Source organism: Erythrolamprus reginae, chromosome 3 (genome assembly GCF_031021105.1).
Source record: "Erythrolamprus reginae isolate rEryReg1 chromosome 3, rEryReg1.hap1, whole genome shotgun sequence".
Classification (NCBI taxonomy): Eukaryota; Metazoa; Chordata; class Lepidosauria; order Squamata; family Dipsadidae; genus Erythrolamprus; species Erythrolamprus reginae.
Genome location: NC_091952.1, coordinates 149589700 through 149606405, shown reverse-complemented (window position 1 = coordinate 149606405; position 16706 = coordinate 149589700). Strand labels below are relative to the sequence as shown.

The following is a 16706-nucleotide window of genomic DNA, read 5'->3' as shown; positions in this document are numbered from 1 at the left end:
GTGGCTTCCCAACTGAGTCCCGAAGCCAAACGCGGAAGTTCGCCTTTGACTTCGGGACTCAGTTGGGAAGCGGCGCGAGCGAACGGCGTGGGCGGGCGAAGGGCGGGCGCGTGGGCAGGCAGGCGGCAGACAAGCGGCGGGCGCGGCAGCAGCGAGGAGTTTGCATGGGCGGCGGGGAAACCCCAATCTTCGGCTCCTCGCTGCTGCGGCGGAAGTAAAAACACCATCTGCGCATGCGCAGATGGTGTTTTTACTTCCGCAGCGCTACTTTGCGAAAAACCGATCATTGCGAGGGGTCCTGGAACGGAACCCTCGCAATAATCGGGGGACCACTGTACATCTATACCTAAAAAGACCAGAATAGTTAAAGCCACGATATTCCCTATGCAAGGGGAAGCTGGATTCTGAAGAAGCAGAATAGACACTTTCGACACTTTTGAATTTTGGTGATGGAGAGGATTTTTTGGACAGCCAAAAAAAAGGATCATTAAACAAATCAACTAAATGTTCTCACTGAATACATAAACTACTTGGCTCAAATTATTATACTATTAATAGATTATGCAAAGACCTGGAGAACGCTATAATATTGGAAAAGGTGGAAGGAAAGAGAAGAAGATTAGCATCAAGGTGTACGGATTGCGCCATTGCGACCTCTCTGCGGCACTGAGGAACTCCGGGTGTTTAAACGCCAGAAGAGATGTCTGGAGAAGCGGTGGAGGAAAAGTAAGTCTGAGTCTGATCGAACATTTGTAAGAGCTCATATTAAGACTTAAAAAATGGCGCTCAAGGCGGCAAGATGCACATATCATGCCGCCTTGATTGCATCAGCGGAATCCCGCCCAGCCGTTCTGTTCAGGGTGACTTCCTCCCTTCTCAATCAGAGGGGAGTAGGAGAACCCTTGCAGAGCAGTGCCGAGGATTTTAACTCGTTTTTCGCTGATAAAGTCACTCAGATTCGGATGGACCTTGACTCCGATTGGATAGCAGTGTCGGCTGACAACAAGTCAGTTGAGATGACTGGGGCCCGTCTTTGTCCATCTGTCTGGGAGGAGTTTGACCTGGTGACACCTGATGAAGTGGACAAGGCCATTGGAGCCTTGAGTTCCGCCACCTGTTTGCTGGATCTGTGTCCCTCCTGGCTGGTTTCGGCCAGTAGAGAGGTGACACGGAGCTGGGTCCAGGAGATTGTCAACGCTTCTCTGAGGGGGGGTTGCTTTCTGGCTCCCTGCAAGGAGGCACTCGTGCGCCCACTCCTCAAGAAGCCTTCCCTGGACCCAGCCATTCTCAACAACTATCGTCCAGTCTCCAACCTTTCCTTTATGGGCAAGGTTGTTGAGAAGGTGGTGGCATCCTGCTCCAGCGGTCCTTGGAAGAAGCAGATTATCTAGGTTCTCAACAGTCAGGATTCAGGCCCGGCTACAGCATAGAAACTTCTTTGGTTGCGCTGATGGATGATCTCTGGCAGGCCTGGGACAGGGGCTTGTCCTCTGTTCTGGTGCTTCTTGACCTCTCAGCGGCTTTCAATACCATTGACCATGGTATCCTTCTGCGCCGGCTGGAGGGGTTGGGAGTGGGAGGCACTGTTCTTCAGTGGTTCTCCTCCTACCTCTCTGGCCGGTTGCAGTCGATGTTAGTGGAGGGTCAGAGGTCAACCTCTAGGTCTCTCTCTTGTGAGGTGCCTCAGGGGTCGGTCCTCTCCCCCCTGATGTTTAATATCTACATGAAACCACTGGGTGAGATCATCCAAGGGCATGGGGTGAGGTATCATCAGTATGTTGATGATACTCAGCTTTACATCTCCACCCCATGTCCAGTCAGCGAAGCAGTGGAAGTGATGTGCCAGTGCCTGGAGGCTGTTAGGGTCTGGATGGATGTCAACAGGCTCAAACTCAACCCTGACAAGATGGAGTAGCTGTGGGTTTTGCCTCCCAAGGACAATTCCATCTGTCTGTCCATCACCATGGGAGGTTTTTTTTTTTCCAGTATAAGATTTTTTATTTTTTCTCCACCATAAAATAAAACAATATATAGTTTATAAACAAAATAACAATGCTTAAAATCAATCATTTACAAATTTTTCTTTTCTCATTACTCCCTGAATGGAGGCTCTTATTTCTCCCCATGTAAAATTTTCTGTTAATTTTATACAATATTAGCAATTCTTAAAATTCTAAATTAATTTTTTTCCCTCACCGTCTTACAACAATGTAAAGAATAATAAAATCTCTTTTATCTAAATTTTAATCTTATATCATATAGCTAATTATATGTATCTTTAATAAAAGAAACTATTCAAAATATATCACCTACATCATAAAAAAAAGTTCTATATGTTTAAGTCTAAACAATAGGTAAATTTTGTGTTATATCATTATATAGTGCTACCACCATTTCTCATCTTTGCCATCTGGCTTGCAAAACATAAATCAAATTCTCTTGTATCAATTTTTCCAAATTACCCAATTACTAATACAGTAGTACCTCGTGATACGAACCCCTCGTCTTACGAACTTTTCAAGATACGAACCCGGGATTCGGGATTTTTGTGCATCTTCTTACGAACTTTTTTCGCTTTACAAACCCGCAAGTTCAGCAAAAGTTCGGGTTCAGCGTTCGGGTTCAACTGATAAACATCGCCGCCCGGCTGTCACCTTTTGAAACAGCCGGGAGGCTTCTTGGCGTTCTCCCGAATGCTGAACCCAGAAGTTCGGCAAAAGTTCAGGTCCAGGAGGCTGCCAAGAAGTGCCGCCACCCGGCTGTCACCTTTTGAAACAGCTGGGGGCTTCTCAACGTTTTCCCGAATGCCGAACCTGGAAGTTCGGCAAAAGTTGGGGTTCGGCGTTCGGGAGGCCGCCCAGAAGCACCACCGCCTGGCTTTCACCTTTGCAGAAGAGCCACAGAGCTGTCGGCTGGTCGAGAGGTTCAAATGGAGGTGGGGAATCCCAATAGAGAATTCCATGGGCAGAGCTTTGACGTCACGGAAAAGTCCTTCCTGGCCGGCTGAAATGGGCAAGGTTCCCACTCCAGGAAGGACGTCTGTTTCAAAAGGTGACAACTGGGTGGCAGCGCTTCTCGGCATTCTCTCAAATTCGAACCCGAACCTGAACTTTTGCTGAACTTTTCGGGTTTGGCGTTCGGGAGAATGCTGAGAAGCGCCCAGCTGTTTCAAAAGGTGACAGCCGGGAGGCGGCGCCCAGCAGAGTGCCGCTTTTGAGATTTTTTTTTTTCCTTGCACGCATTAATCCATTTTACATTGTTTATGAACTTTTCGCCTCATGAACCTCCTCCTGGAACCAATTAAGTTCGTAAGACAAGGTATCACTGTACGTACATAATGCATCTCTTCATTTTCTATCCAATCATAAAACTTCCCCCAAATTTTATAATAATCCGAGTCTTGTTTATCTTTAAGTTTCAAAGTCAATCTACTCAACTCTGCACAATCCATAATTTTTCTCAAAACTTCCTTTTCCATTGGCCTTCTCCGGGTCCCGTCGACTAAACAATGCCATCTGGCAGGACCCAGGGAAAAAGCCTTCTCTGTGGTGGCCCCGACCATCTGGAATAAACTCCTCCCAGAGATTAGGACTGCCCCCACCCTCCTTGCCTTTCGAAAGCTCCTAAAAACCCACCTATGTCGCCAGGCATGGGGAAACTGATACACCCCTTAGCTACTATGGATTTTTATGCATGGTTCATTAGGTTGTGTGATTGTTTTTATAAGAAGGGTTTTTAATTGCTTTTAACATTAGATTTGTACATTGTATTTTGCTATTGTGAGCTGCTTTGAGTCCTTGGAGAGGAGTGGCATACAAATCTAATAAATTATTATTATTATTATTATTATTATTATTATTATTATTATTATTATTATTATTATTATGTTACAGTGGCAATGGAAATGCTTTTGGAAAACCTGAAGGAGCCAGTGAAGGACAGATTGTCATTTGGATAATATATTTGTGTGGTTCAGAGTCAACATTGATTTGCTTGTACGTAATCAATTAAAATTTATAGTTAAAGTTATGGCATAGCATGACATGTAAACACAACCACTAACTTTTTGTAGCATTTAGTATCATAACTCTTAGTTGGAAGAAGTAGCACTTCTTTCAATTTCCAATGCTATCTTGTGAATTTGACTCCTCTTTTTTTTTTTTGCACTGAGTATTTCTTGCTAGAATTGTTTAAAGTGTTGATCTTGTTTAAGTAGCTAAAGTTCCTTGGAGTATTTCAAACACTGAACAGTCCAACTCATTTCATTTCCTACTGACAAAGGCTAGTTCTTAATTAAAATGAAATACTCTTAGGCATATTAGAAAATTTAAGAGCCCTCTCACTGGTTTACATGTCCCAATTAAACCACCTCCTGTACTGCCTGCTATTTTACTTTTCCCCCTCAGGTACAGTATATCTAAAGGAGACATATACTAGTAAAACTATACTATTGATTCTCTAGAAAGGATAGTGAGATGGTGCTATAGGAAATATTCAACAGCCCTCATCAAAAATAGATTATATGTTTATACTAACCAATCGGTTGTCCATGTATAGAGCCATCAAAGTTCAACTACCATGCTGCACTTAATGAATGCTTACAAACCCAGGTTTAGTCTATGTATACTAGTTAACAGGGGAGGGAGACCCTAAAAATAATGTATCAAGAAATACATTTAAGTGGAAATTGTCTGGACTATAGTTTTAAAAACTTACATTAATAATGCTGACCAAATTTATTTTTACATAATTTTCTGTAGATCATGTCATTAGACAGATAGTCTAAAACCCAAAAACTACTTAAACGATTTTTCAAAGAAGAAAGCCTTATGTTACTTATGATTTCTGTCTACTAAGTTCTGGTCTCTTTCCCTTATTGTTCTACCATTGTATACTTATAATATCTTTTACACAATACTTTCCATTTATCTGATAAAATGGACATAATCCACAATCCAGGAAACTTTGTATCAAAGTCCAAAGTGCAGAAAGCTATGGCAACTTCCGTTGAAAACATTAATAAAGCTGCAATGTTTGCTTTTCTTATAGGATTTGTAGCTCATTACTCTATGATGCATCAAGCTACAATTAGGATCTTCTTGGTTCAGTTCTCTCCACAGTAGTGGTAGTCCTCATTTAGCAATCAGAACTGGACCAGCAACTTAGTCATTAAGCAAAGTGCTCACTAGGTGAAGCCATGACTGTGCTTGTGGTCTTACTATGGCTTTTATTCCTGCTAGACCTGTAAATGCAAAGATTGGTTGTAAAGTTGCTTTTTCATCACCATAGTAATTGCTTGTAGCTGCTAAATGAGGAAGTTGCTAAAAAGGACATATATATTGGTATATACATATGGATTAAAAATAATACTTTTTGACTAAACTGAGAAATTATGCAAGTTATATAAACTTCAAAGAGTTTATATAAATTATATAATGAGGTAAATTGAAATTGGCATATAAGTAGGTTCTGGAGGGAATTATATAATGTTGCCTTATACTGTATCCAATTCCATAGTCCAGGTAATTAATTATCCCAATGGGCCATATGGGAAACTGTGATTGATATGGAGGGCTGTTGCCATCCTGCCCCCACCACTGCTGACACCCCAGCAGTATTATCTAAAACAAATATTGATGGAAAGAGCAGACTAGATGGACCATGGAGTCTTTTTCTGCCGTCAGTCTTCTATGTTTCTAAGAGCCAATTAATAAGTAATAAAGTCTGGAAAAGTCTGGAAAGTCTGGAAAACTGAGGAATATGTAAACAGCATGCTGACATAGAAAGAATAATACAAGTTATTGTACTCTATTCAAATAATTAATTATTCCATCCTTGCCTAAAAATAATTTTGCCTTTATGTGGAATCTGAGATCTAACAACGTAGAACACAAAAGTATGCCTATGTTCTAAAATATTATAAAAACTAAAAGTAACTCCCTTTTTTATATTTTTTTTATTTTTCTCCACATCAAAAACATATACCTTCAATACAAATCAATATGCATATACAGTGAACCCTCGAGTTTCGCGAGGGTTCCGTTCCAGGACCCCTCGCGACAGTCGATTATTCGCGAAGTAGCGGCGCGGAAGTAAAAGCATCATCTGCGCATGCGTGATCTCTTTTTTTAAAAAAAAAATTAAAAAAAATGGCCGCGCATGCGCAGATGGTGGGGCGACGGCAGTTCGGAGGCTGGCAATGTTTACTTTCCATGCCGGCCACCCCCCACCAGCGCCTCCTCGCTCCTCGCCGCTACACCCCGCCCGCCCGATTCGCCCCTCTCCCCTATTCGCCCCGTTTTTTTGCCCTGCCCAAGTTGCTAGTCTTCAGTTGCTAGTCCTCAGTGAGGAAATTTACTTTTTGATCCCAGACTTCATTTTAAACCTGGTTTCTTGCACTGCCCAACCAATTTACTAGTCCTCAGTGAGGAAATTTGCCTTTTTGATCCCAGACTTCATTTTAAACCTGGTTTCTTGCACTGCCCAACCAATTTACTAGTCCTCAGTGAGGAAATTTGCCTTTTTGATCCCAGACTTCATTTTAAACCTGGTTTCTTGCACTGCCCAACCAATTTACTAGTCCTCAGTGAGGAAATTTGCCTTTTTGATCCCAGACTTCATTTTAAACCTGGTTTCTTGCACTGCCCAACCAATTTACTAGTCCTCAGTGAGGAAATTTGCCTTTTTGATCCCAGACTTCATTTTAAACCTGGTTTCTTGCACTGCCCAACCAATTTACTAGTCCTCAGTGAGGAAATTTGCCTTTTTGATCCCAGACTTCATTTTAAACCTGGTTTCTTGCACTGCCCAACCAATTTACTAGTCCTCAGTGAGGAAATTTGCCTTTTTGATCCCAGACTTCATTTTAAACCTGGTTTCTTGCACTGCCCAACCAATTTACTAGTCCTCAGTGAGGAAATTTACTTTTTGATCCCAGACTTCATTTTAAACCTGGTTTCTTGCACTGCCCAACCAATTTACTAGTCCTCAGTGAGGAAATTTGCCTTTTTGATCCCAGACTTCATTTTAAACCTGGTTTCTTGCACTGCCCAACCAATTTACTAGTCCTCAGTGAGGAAATTTGCCTTTTTGATCCCAGACTTCATTTTAAACCTGGTTTCTTGCACTGCCCAACCAATTTACTAGTCCTCAGTGAGGAAATTTGCCTTTTTGATCCCAGACTTCATTTTAAACCTGGTTTCTTGCACTGCCCAACCAATTTACTAGTCCTCAGTGAGGAAATTTGCCTTTTTGATCCCAGACTTCATTTTAAACCTGGTTTCTTGCACTGCCCAACCAATTTACTAGTCCTCAGTGAGGAAATTTGCCTTTTTGATCCCAGACTTCATTTTAAACCTGGTTTCTTGCACTGCCCAACCAAGTTGCTAGAATAAAACCCCCCAGCCCTCACCTGTGTTTGAATTTCATTCACTCACTCAGTCATTCATTCATTCTTCTCTATGCCACTCAGTCCCAACACTGTCAACCCACAAATTACCATTTCCCATCCCCTTAATGTACTGTACTGTACCTCTACCTGTACCTGTACTGTACACATTGAATAACACACTTAGTCATCCTGATAGAAATAACAAAAATATTTATTTACATTTTTACATTTTTGGGGGGGGGGTTAGCATAACTAGGATAAATCGGGATCTTCTTCTATCACCATGTCTACAATGGACGCTGCAGGTGATGTTGTGGCAGACCTCTTGGTTCTCGTGACAAACATAGTTATGGGCAGTTGTTGGCGCTTTTTCTTTTCCTTGGCTAACAAGGCTCTGTATGGTGCAATGGTGTTGTCAAGGGAGGCCTTAAATTGAAAATAGCGAGTCATGTGGGGATCCCAAAGTTCCGCCATGCGTTGGAGATTTGCAGCAGCTTTGTTCATTTCTGCAAGCCGCTCCAGCGTTAGGCCAACATCTTCTTGTTCCTCACCTTGTTCAGCTCCCTCTTCCTCCTCTTCTTCACTCGCTGACCTGGTCAGCTCCTCCAGATCTTTGTCTGTCAGCGGTAGGCCATGCTCATCAAGCAAACCATTGACTTCCTCTGGTGTCATGTCAACGAAGCCTTCTCCACCCAGTGCCTGTGCCAGCTTCACAGAGTTCTGGACTGCAGCATCTTGAATTTCTTCGGGAGCAAACCCCCTGTGAGCATGCACCACTTCTGGCCACAATTTCTTCCAGCAGGCATTCATTGTCTGCGACTTCATATCCACTAAGGCACTCTGAATGTTCGTCAGACAAGATGCAATTGTGTACTGACGCCAGTAGGCCTTCAATGTGAAGTTTGCATCAGCATCCATTGCTGCCACGATGCTTGCAAGAGAATTGCGCATGTACAGTGCCTTAAATGCGCGGATAACACCTTGATCCATTGGCTGGATAAGCGATGTGGTGTTTGGTGGCAAGAATTCGACTTGCACCCCATCATGTTCATGTTCCAGGTCATCATGGCCTCCCGCATTGTCCATTAGGAGAAGCACTTTGAAATTGAGTCCTTTGCCAGCCAAATAAACCTGCACCTGTGGGATGAAGCAGTGATTAAACCAGTCCCGCGTGAGGGGTTTTGTAATCCATGCTTTAGGATTATGCATCCAGTACACTGGCAATGAATTCTTATTTCTGTTCTTGAGGGCTCTTGGATTTCGTGACCTATAGATTAGCCCTGGCTTCAGCAAAAAGCCTGCTGCATTCCCACACATGATCAAAGTCACCCGATCTTTCATGGCCTTAAAGCCAGGGGCTTTGGCTTCATCTTGCATCAAGAAAGTCCTTGAAGGCATCCTCTTCCAGAACAGGCCTGTTTCGTCCATGTTGAACACCTGTTCTGGAAGGTAGCCCCCTTCTGCAATTAGCTCTTTAAACGTGCCCTGGACAAAGTTTTCGGCTGCACCTGTATCTGCTGAGGCAGCTTCTCCGTGCAATGACACACTCTTCAGGCCATAGCGCCGTTGAAATTTCTCAAACCACCCTTTGCTTGCTGTGAATGTGGCTGGGGCTGAGGCTGAAGAAGCAGATGTTGACGGCTGGGGGTCTCCAGAGTCATCAGCGCCTTCATCTACAGAGAATGACAGGAAAGGGAGAGAGAAGTGACTTGAATGAAAGCATACAGTCCTTCCTTCCCTTCTCTCCTTCCCTCCCTCCTTCCCTCCTCCCTTCCTTCCCTCCTCCCTCCCTTCTCTCCTTCCCTCCTTCCTTCCCTCCTCCCTCCCCTCCTTCCCTCCTTCCTTCCTTCTCTCCTTCCTTCCCTCCTCCCTCCCTTCTCTCCTTCCCTCCTTCCTCCCTTCTCTCCTTCCCTCCTTCTCTCCTTCCTTCCCTCCTCCCTCCCTTCTCTCCTTCCCTCCTTCCTTCCTTCTCTCCTTCCTTCCCTCCTCCCTCCCTTCTCTCCTTCCCTCCTTCCTTCCCTCCTCCCTCCCCTCCTTCCCTCCTTCCTTCCTTCTCTCCTTCCTTCCCTCCTCCCTCCCTTCTCTCCTTCCCTCCTTCCTTCCCTCCCTCCTTCCCTCCTCCCTCCCTTCTCTCCTTCCCTCCTTCCTTCCCTCCTCCCTCCCCTCCTTCCCTCCTTCCTTCCTTCTCTCCTTCCTTCCCTCCTCCCTCCCTTCTCTCCTTCCCTCCTTCCTTCCCTCCCTCCTTCCCTCCTCCCTCCCTTCTCTCCTTCCCTCCTTCCTTCCTTCTCTCCTTCCTTCCCTCCTCCCTCCCTTCTCTCCCTCCCTCCCTCCTTCCCTTCTCTCCTTCCCTCCTTCCTTAAAAAACACTTAAATACACTTATAAAAAACACCATTCCTTACCTCGGTCTACCCCATCTGCATCTGTGTGTTCAAGACGGTTGTACAATTGCTGCGCCTTGGTTCGGATAGTGTTCGTATCCAAAGCAATGCTCTTTTTTCGGCAGTCTTCTAGCCACACAGACAAACCAGCTTCCATCTTCATAAGCCGTTTGTTTCTAGGCGTCACTACTCTTTTGGCAGCCTTGTTGAATGATATCAGAGAAGTTTGCCTTATCTTCTTCTCATCTTTCTTAATGTATCGCACAGTCGATTCGTTGAGCCCATAATGGCGACCAACCTCTACATTAGAATGTCCCGCTTTCAGCATGTCCAACAGTTCAATCTTTTCCTTGATTGTCAACATCTTCCGGGTCTTTTTAGCATCGCCTCCACTCCTCATTGAACGTTTAGGTGCCATCTTCAAAGAAGATCCAAACAGATCCAAGGCACAGATGGAAGACACAGATGCAAAGCACAGCAACTCCAAGGCAGATGGAAGACACAGATGCACAGATGGAAGACACAGATGCAAAGCACAGCAACTCCAAGGCAGATGGAAGACACAGATGCACAGATGGAAGACACAGATGCAAAGCACAGCAACTCCAAGGCAGATGGGAGACACAGATGCACAGATGGAAGACACAGATGCAAAGCACAGCAACTCCAAGGCACAGATGGAAGACACAGCTCGAAGGAACGGCTCGAAGGAACTGCTCGAAGGAACTGCTCGAAGAAACGTCTGGAAGGAACGGCTCGAAGGCTCGAAGGAACGGCTGCAAAAACTTTTGCAAAAGTTGCAAAACCGATTGCAATTGCAAAGCTGATTGCAATTGCAAAGCTGATTGGCCGAGATTTCGGCCAATCAGCAATGACGCGTGACGTCATCGGGCGGGAAAAACCAAGCAGTTTTTTTTTTTTTAATTTTTTTTTTCCGGAAAATCGCGATGTAGCGCTCGCGAGAATCGAGATGGTAACAATTGGTTTAAAATAGCGAAATAGCCCTTTCGCGATCATTGAGGACGCGAAACTCGAGGGTTCACTGTATAGTATTATTGCTTAAAAACAATAATACAATAACCTAAGTTACATTCCAATTTTACTTTTTATTATTCAATCTATCTCAATCTTCCTTCTCTCCTCTCACCTTTTTCTATCTCAGGTACCTACTTTCTTACACCTTCTTTCCCCTTTTCTACTACCATCTCCTCCTCCTTCCTTCTTCCTCCTCTATCTCCTCTTCTACATTCTCCCCTTTCTCTCTTTCTTTCCTACTTCCTCTTATGCCCTCTAAATCCTTTCCTGAGTGGATAATTCTAATTACAATTTATTATTATTATTTTTCTCCCCACTGAAAACATACATAGACTATCATATACTTCAATACAGTCCTTGCTGTGCTCAAGAGCTTTCTCTGTTTTTTTTTCAATTCTATTGTCATACTCCAAAAAGCATCTCTGTAAGTCTCTAAAATAATCCTTTTCTTCCAGAACATCTATGTTGTCAAAATCACCATCCACAATCTTTAATAATTAGTCCAGCTGAAGTCTTTAAACATCAAATGCATAAGAGTTCATTCAAAGTTCTTTCAGCCTCAACAGATGTCAAATTATTTTTGTCTGTTTTTTTCTGAAGTAAAAAGAAAGCAATTATTACCTGCTATATTTTTTCTCAAACTGTCCAGTATGATTCCCAGTTCAAGGTCAGCAAAAACTTAAACATCCACAGAAGTCTTCCAGAGTGATAATTCCTCCAACTGACAGGTGGCTCTTCTTACTGATCCCACAAGTCTATTTTCCCTCTTAATTAATATGCTGATTGCATATTTAAATCAATTGTTAGACCAAATGTTTAATTTAAAGTTAATTCAATGTTCAATTTTCAAAGTTCTCAAGCACTGGGCTTTAGTTATAGGCTTCTTTAAAAATTTTCCAGCTTAACTTTCAGTGCTAAATAGCTGCTTAATCTTTGTTTTTTCCCAGTCCGTTTATTCCCATGTTTTAAAATTTAAAAAAGAGTCCCAAATTTCACTTTGGCAATAACTCACTGGGTCCATTTTACTCTTCCTTATCTCTCCAGTGCTTTTCTTAAGTTTATTTATTACTTAGATTTGTATGCCGCCCCTCTCCGAAGACTCGTTCCTCTTTCCAGGTGATTTTCCAACTTTCAAAAGCAAATCAATGAATCCGTTCGTGGCTGCTGTCGCTTAAGCGGCTTTTGCAAGCCTTTCCCAATGCTGATGTCAAGAGCTCTTTATCAGATCCCTGGAGGGTTTGCTGTCCCCTCCCAGTTCCCTGATGGTGCCCTCTTCTTTCCCACCCCTACAGGGTGGCTCTGACCCAGTTCTGATTGAACCGGGTCCTAAGGTGACATGGGTATTGGGGTTCCCCTGCAAAGCATGGGAAACTCTGTGTCACCACGGTGCTTGGCCATGCCTCTCCTGTAAAGTAACTCTCTTTTAAAGAAGCATAAGTATTCTACATTTTTAATTCTGATCAAGGAGTAACCCACAATACTGTTTTCCCTAGTAGTGTGATATCCTCCTCACTAATGTAGCACAGGACACACCCTCCACCTATTCAAATAGATTTCTTCATTCTTCTATACAGTACAGTGATACCTCGTCTTACAAACCCCTCGTCATACAAACTTTTCGAGATACAAACCTGGGGTTTAAGATTTTTTTTGCCTCTTCTTCCAAACTATTTTCACCTTACAAATCCAAGCAGCCGCCACTGGGTTGCCCCGCCTCCGGACTTCTGTTGCCAGCGAAGTGCCCGTTTTTGCGCTGCTGGGATTCCCCTGAGGCTCCCCTCCATGGGAAACACCACCTCCAGACTTCCATGTTTTCGCAATGCTGCAGGGCAATCCCAGAAGCGCAAGAACAGGCACTTCACTGGCAATGGGGTTTCCCAGCGAGGGGAGTCTCAGTGAAATCGCAGCATCACAAAAACATGGAAGTCCAGAGGTGGGGTTTAAAGGACTTCTGTGTTTTTGCGATGCTGCAATTTCGCTGAGGCTCCCCTCGCTGGGAAACCCCACCTCCGGACCTCCGTTGCCAGCGAAGCACCCGTTTTTGTGCTGCTGGGATTCCCCTGCAGCATCACAAAAAACGGAAGTCCAGAGGTGGGGTTTCCCATGGAGGGGAGCCTCAGGGGAATCCCAGCAGCGCACAAATGGGTGTTTCAGCTGGCAAAAGGGGTGAGTTTTGGGCTTGCACGCATTAATCGCTTTTCCATTGATTCCTATGGGAAACATTGTTTCGTCTTACAAACTTTTCACCTTACAAACCTCATTCCAGAACCAATTAAGTTTGTAAGACGAGGTATCACTGTATTTCCATTTTTGCTACCAATATTTTTATGTTCACTTTCATTACTGAGGTTTCTCTTCGATAACAAACTACATGTTTTGTAAAGCTAGCAACAACAAAAATAGTCTAAATGAAATTTATTAGAAAAAGACTTCACACCAAGCAATGTACATTGTTAATTTTTCAAAACAGTAAAATACAAACATTAGTGTGATGTTCCATTTCTTCTGCCATTGCAGAGTCACAGGTAGAGTATATACTCACCCTAAAAATTTAGGGCAAATTACAAAATAAACAAGTCCAACTATCTTCCTCTTAATTAGAGCACTGCAATTAGTGGTGGCACTAAACTGTTTGTTAGCATGGCAGCAATAAAATCAAATGCTTTCACTTTTGAATAACCACTTTAACATTTCCTCTTAATCGCTGGCTAACTCACTGACTACCGTTCATGGAGGCAAATCATCTTTGTAAGCTATCATTCGGTTGATTTGTTGCAAATTAAAATTTGTGGACTTTGGAGAATGAAACAAGTTAAAAATTACTCTAAAACAATTACTCTTTTTCTCATCTTCTCAAAGCCATGCCAATTGTGCATGGCTATGATGCACAATTGTGCAACTGCGATTATGATGCCTCATAGCAGCCAGAACAGCGGTGGGTTGCTCCTGGTTCCCACTGGCCCTTAGAACTGGTACCAGTAGCAGCAGGAGGCTCCACCCACCAACCTGGAACAATTCTGCACATATGCAGAAGCTTCTAAGCATGCACAAACTAGTAACAAACTAATTCAGAACCCACTACTAAGCCAGGAGCTATTGAAGACTCATTTAAAATCTAAAGCATGCTAGTGCTTTAGATTATAGAACTAGAAAATAGTAGGTCACTTTATAGATTAGGGCCTATCAGACGGTTCTATTTATTTTTGAAGTGGTGTTATCTGTGCAAATATTCAGCATGATTTTTACAACTGCTGATAGTGAAGAAACTAGAGAAAGAAAATTCATGTGAAACTGCCTATCTGTATAAAAGAAGCAGCAGCTCAAAATGTATTTGAAAAACTATATTGCTACTGATCGTATTTATAACCATGCCAGTACTTACAAATGCCAGCGCTTGCATTATTGCAGATTTCTCCAGCCTCTTGCCTCCCAGATCTGCTGGACATGAAGAATTCTCAGCTAGCATGGCAAAATGAAACAAATGCATCATCAGTATGTCAGAAGAAAAGTGTTTCCACTCTACTCACTATCCCCCATAGGAATCCACTCCAGAAATGACAATTTCCCTTTAAAGAGCAAAATCAGTGTGAGATTGAGTAATGGTCTGAGACTAAGGGGCTTAGAAGCATTGCCTTTGTCATGGTCAGACCATTTCCTACTATGGCTTGACTTCCTGGCTCCAATCCTTCCCCGCAGGGAGGTGGAACCAATGAAGATGTTCCGCCCCAGATGCCTGATGGACCCAGAGGGCTTTCAGACGGCGCTTGGGGTTATTCCAGAGGCACTCATCCACAGTTCGGCGGAGTCTCTTGCGGAGGCCTGGAATACGGCTGCTGCGGAGGCTCTTGACCGGATTGCGCCTTTGCGACCTCTCCGTGGCGCTAGACCCCGTAGAGCCCCATGGTTCAACGAGGAGCTCCGGGAGTTGAAACGCCAAAAGAGACGTCTAGAGAAGCGATGGAGGAAGAGTAGGTCTGAATCTGATCGAACACTTGTAAGAGCTTTTATTAAGACTTACAAAGTGGCGCTCAAGGCGGCAAGATGCGCGTACCATGCCGCCTTGATTGCATCAGCGGAATCCCACCCGGCCGCTCTGTTTAGGGTGACCCGCTCCCTTCTTAACCAGGGGGGAGTTGGGGAGCCCTTGCAGAGTAGTGCCGAGGAGTTTAACACGTTTTTCACTGATAAAGTTGCTCAGATCCGGGCCGACCTCGACTCCAATTGTAAAACAGAGTCGACTGACAACGAGTCAGTCGAGGTGACTGGGGCACGTACTTGTCCACCTGTCTGGGAAGAGTTTGATCTGGTGACACCTGATGAAGTGGACAAGGCCATTGGAGCTGTGAGTTCCGCCACCTGTCTACTGGATCCGTGTCCCTCCTGGTTGGTCTCGGCCAGCAGGGAGGTGACACGGAGCTGGGTCCAGGAGATTACCAACGCTTCCTTGGGGAGGGGAGTTTTTCCATCACTCTATAAAGAAGCGCTTGTGCGCCCCCTCCTCAAGAAGCCCTCCCTGGACCCAGCCGTACTTAACAACTATCGTCCAGTCTCCAACCTTCCCTTTATGAGGAAGGTTGTCGAGAAGGTGGTGGCACTCCAGCTCCAGCGGTCCTTGGAAGAAGCTGATTATCTAGGTCCCCAGCAGTCGGGTTTCAGGCCCGGTTACAGCACGGAAACCGCTTTGGTCGCGTTGATGGATGATCTCTGGCGGGCCCGGGACAGGGGTTTATCCTCTGTCCTGGTGCTCCTCGATCTCTCAGCGGCTTTTGATACCATCGACCATGGTATCCTTCTGCACCAATTGGAGGGGCTGGGGGTGGGAGGCACTGTTCTTCAGTGGTTCTCCTCCTACCTCTCTGGCCGGTCACAGTCGGTGTTAGTGGGGGGTCAGAGGTCGGCTCCGAGGTCTCTCCCTTGTGGGGTGCCTCAGGGGTCGGTCCTCTCCCCCTTGCTATTTAACATCTACATGAAACCGCTGGGTGAGATCATCCAAGGACATGGGGTGAGGTATCATCAATATGCCGATGATACCCAGCTTTACATCTCCACCCCATGCCCAGTCAACGAAGCGGTGGAAGTGATGTGCCGGTGCCTGGAGGCTGTTGGGACCTGGATAGGTGTCAACAGACTCAAGCTCAACCCGGATAAGACGGAGTGGCTGTGGGTTTTGCCTCCCAAGGACAATTCCATCTGTCCATCCATTACCCTGGGGGGGAAATTATTGACCCCCTCAGAGAGGATCCGCAACTTGGGCGTCCTCCTCGATCCACAGCTCACATTAGAAAACCATCTCTCAGCTGTGGCGAGGGGGGCGTTTGCCCAGGTTCGCCTGGTGCACCAGTTGCGGCCCTATCTGGACCGGGATTCATTGCTCACAGTCACTCACGCCCTCATCACCTCGAGATTCGACTACTGCAACGCTCTCTACATGGGGCTACCTTTGAAAAGTGTTCGGAAACTTCAGATCGTGCAGAATGCAGCTGCGAGAGCAGTTATGGGCTTACCTAGGTATGCCCATGTTTCACCATCACTCCGCAGTCTGCATTGGCTGCCGATCAATTTCCGGTCACAATTCAAAGTGTTGGTTATGACCTTTAAAGCCCTTCATGGCATCGGACCAGAATATCTCCGAGACCGCCTTCTGCCGCACGAATCCCAGCGACCGATTAGGTCCCACAGAGTGGGCCTTCTCCGGGTCCCGTCAACTAAACAATGTCGGTTGGCGGGCCCCAGGGGAAGAGCCTTCTCTGTGGCGGCCCCGGCTCTCTGGAACCAACTCCCCCCGGAGATTAGAACTGCCCCTACTCTCCCTGCCTTCCGTAAAGTTCTTAAAACCCACCTTTGTCGTCAGGCATGGGGGAACTGAAACACCTCCCCCGGCCACGTACAATTTATGTATGGT

The 16706-nt window shown here is 44.9% G+C and overlaps 1 protein-coding gene across 7 annotated transcripts in view; it reads right to left on the bottom strand.

Moving 5' to 3' along the window:
* Positions 1–16706, bottom strand: part of SEMA5A (semaphorin 5A) — a 245461-nt gene that overhangs the window by 157897 nt on the left and 70858 nt on the right. For 5 of the 7 annotated variants that reach the window (XM_070747020.1, XM_070747021.1, XM_070747016.1 and 2 more), the window contains exon 2: positions 14187–14263. The exons of the other annotated variants lie outside the window; for them this stretch is intronic. The gene's annotated coding sequence lies outside the window, so the exon portion shown is untranslated. The remainder of the gene's footprint in view (positions 1–14186; positions 14264–16706) is intronic. 7 annotated transcript variants of the gene reach the window in all.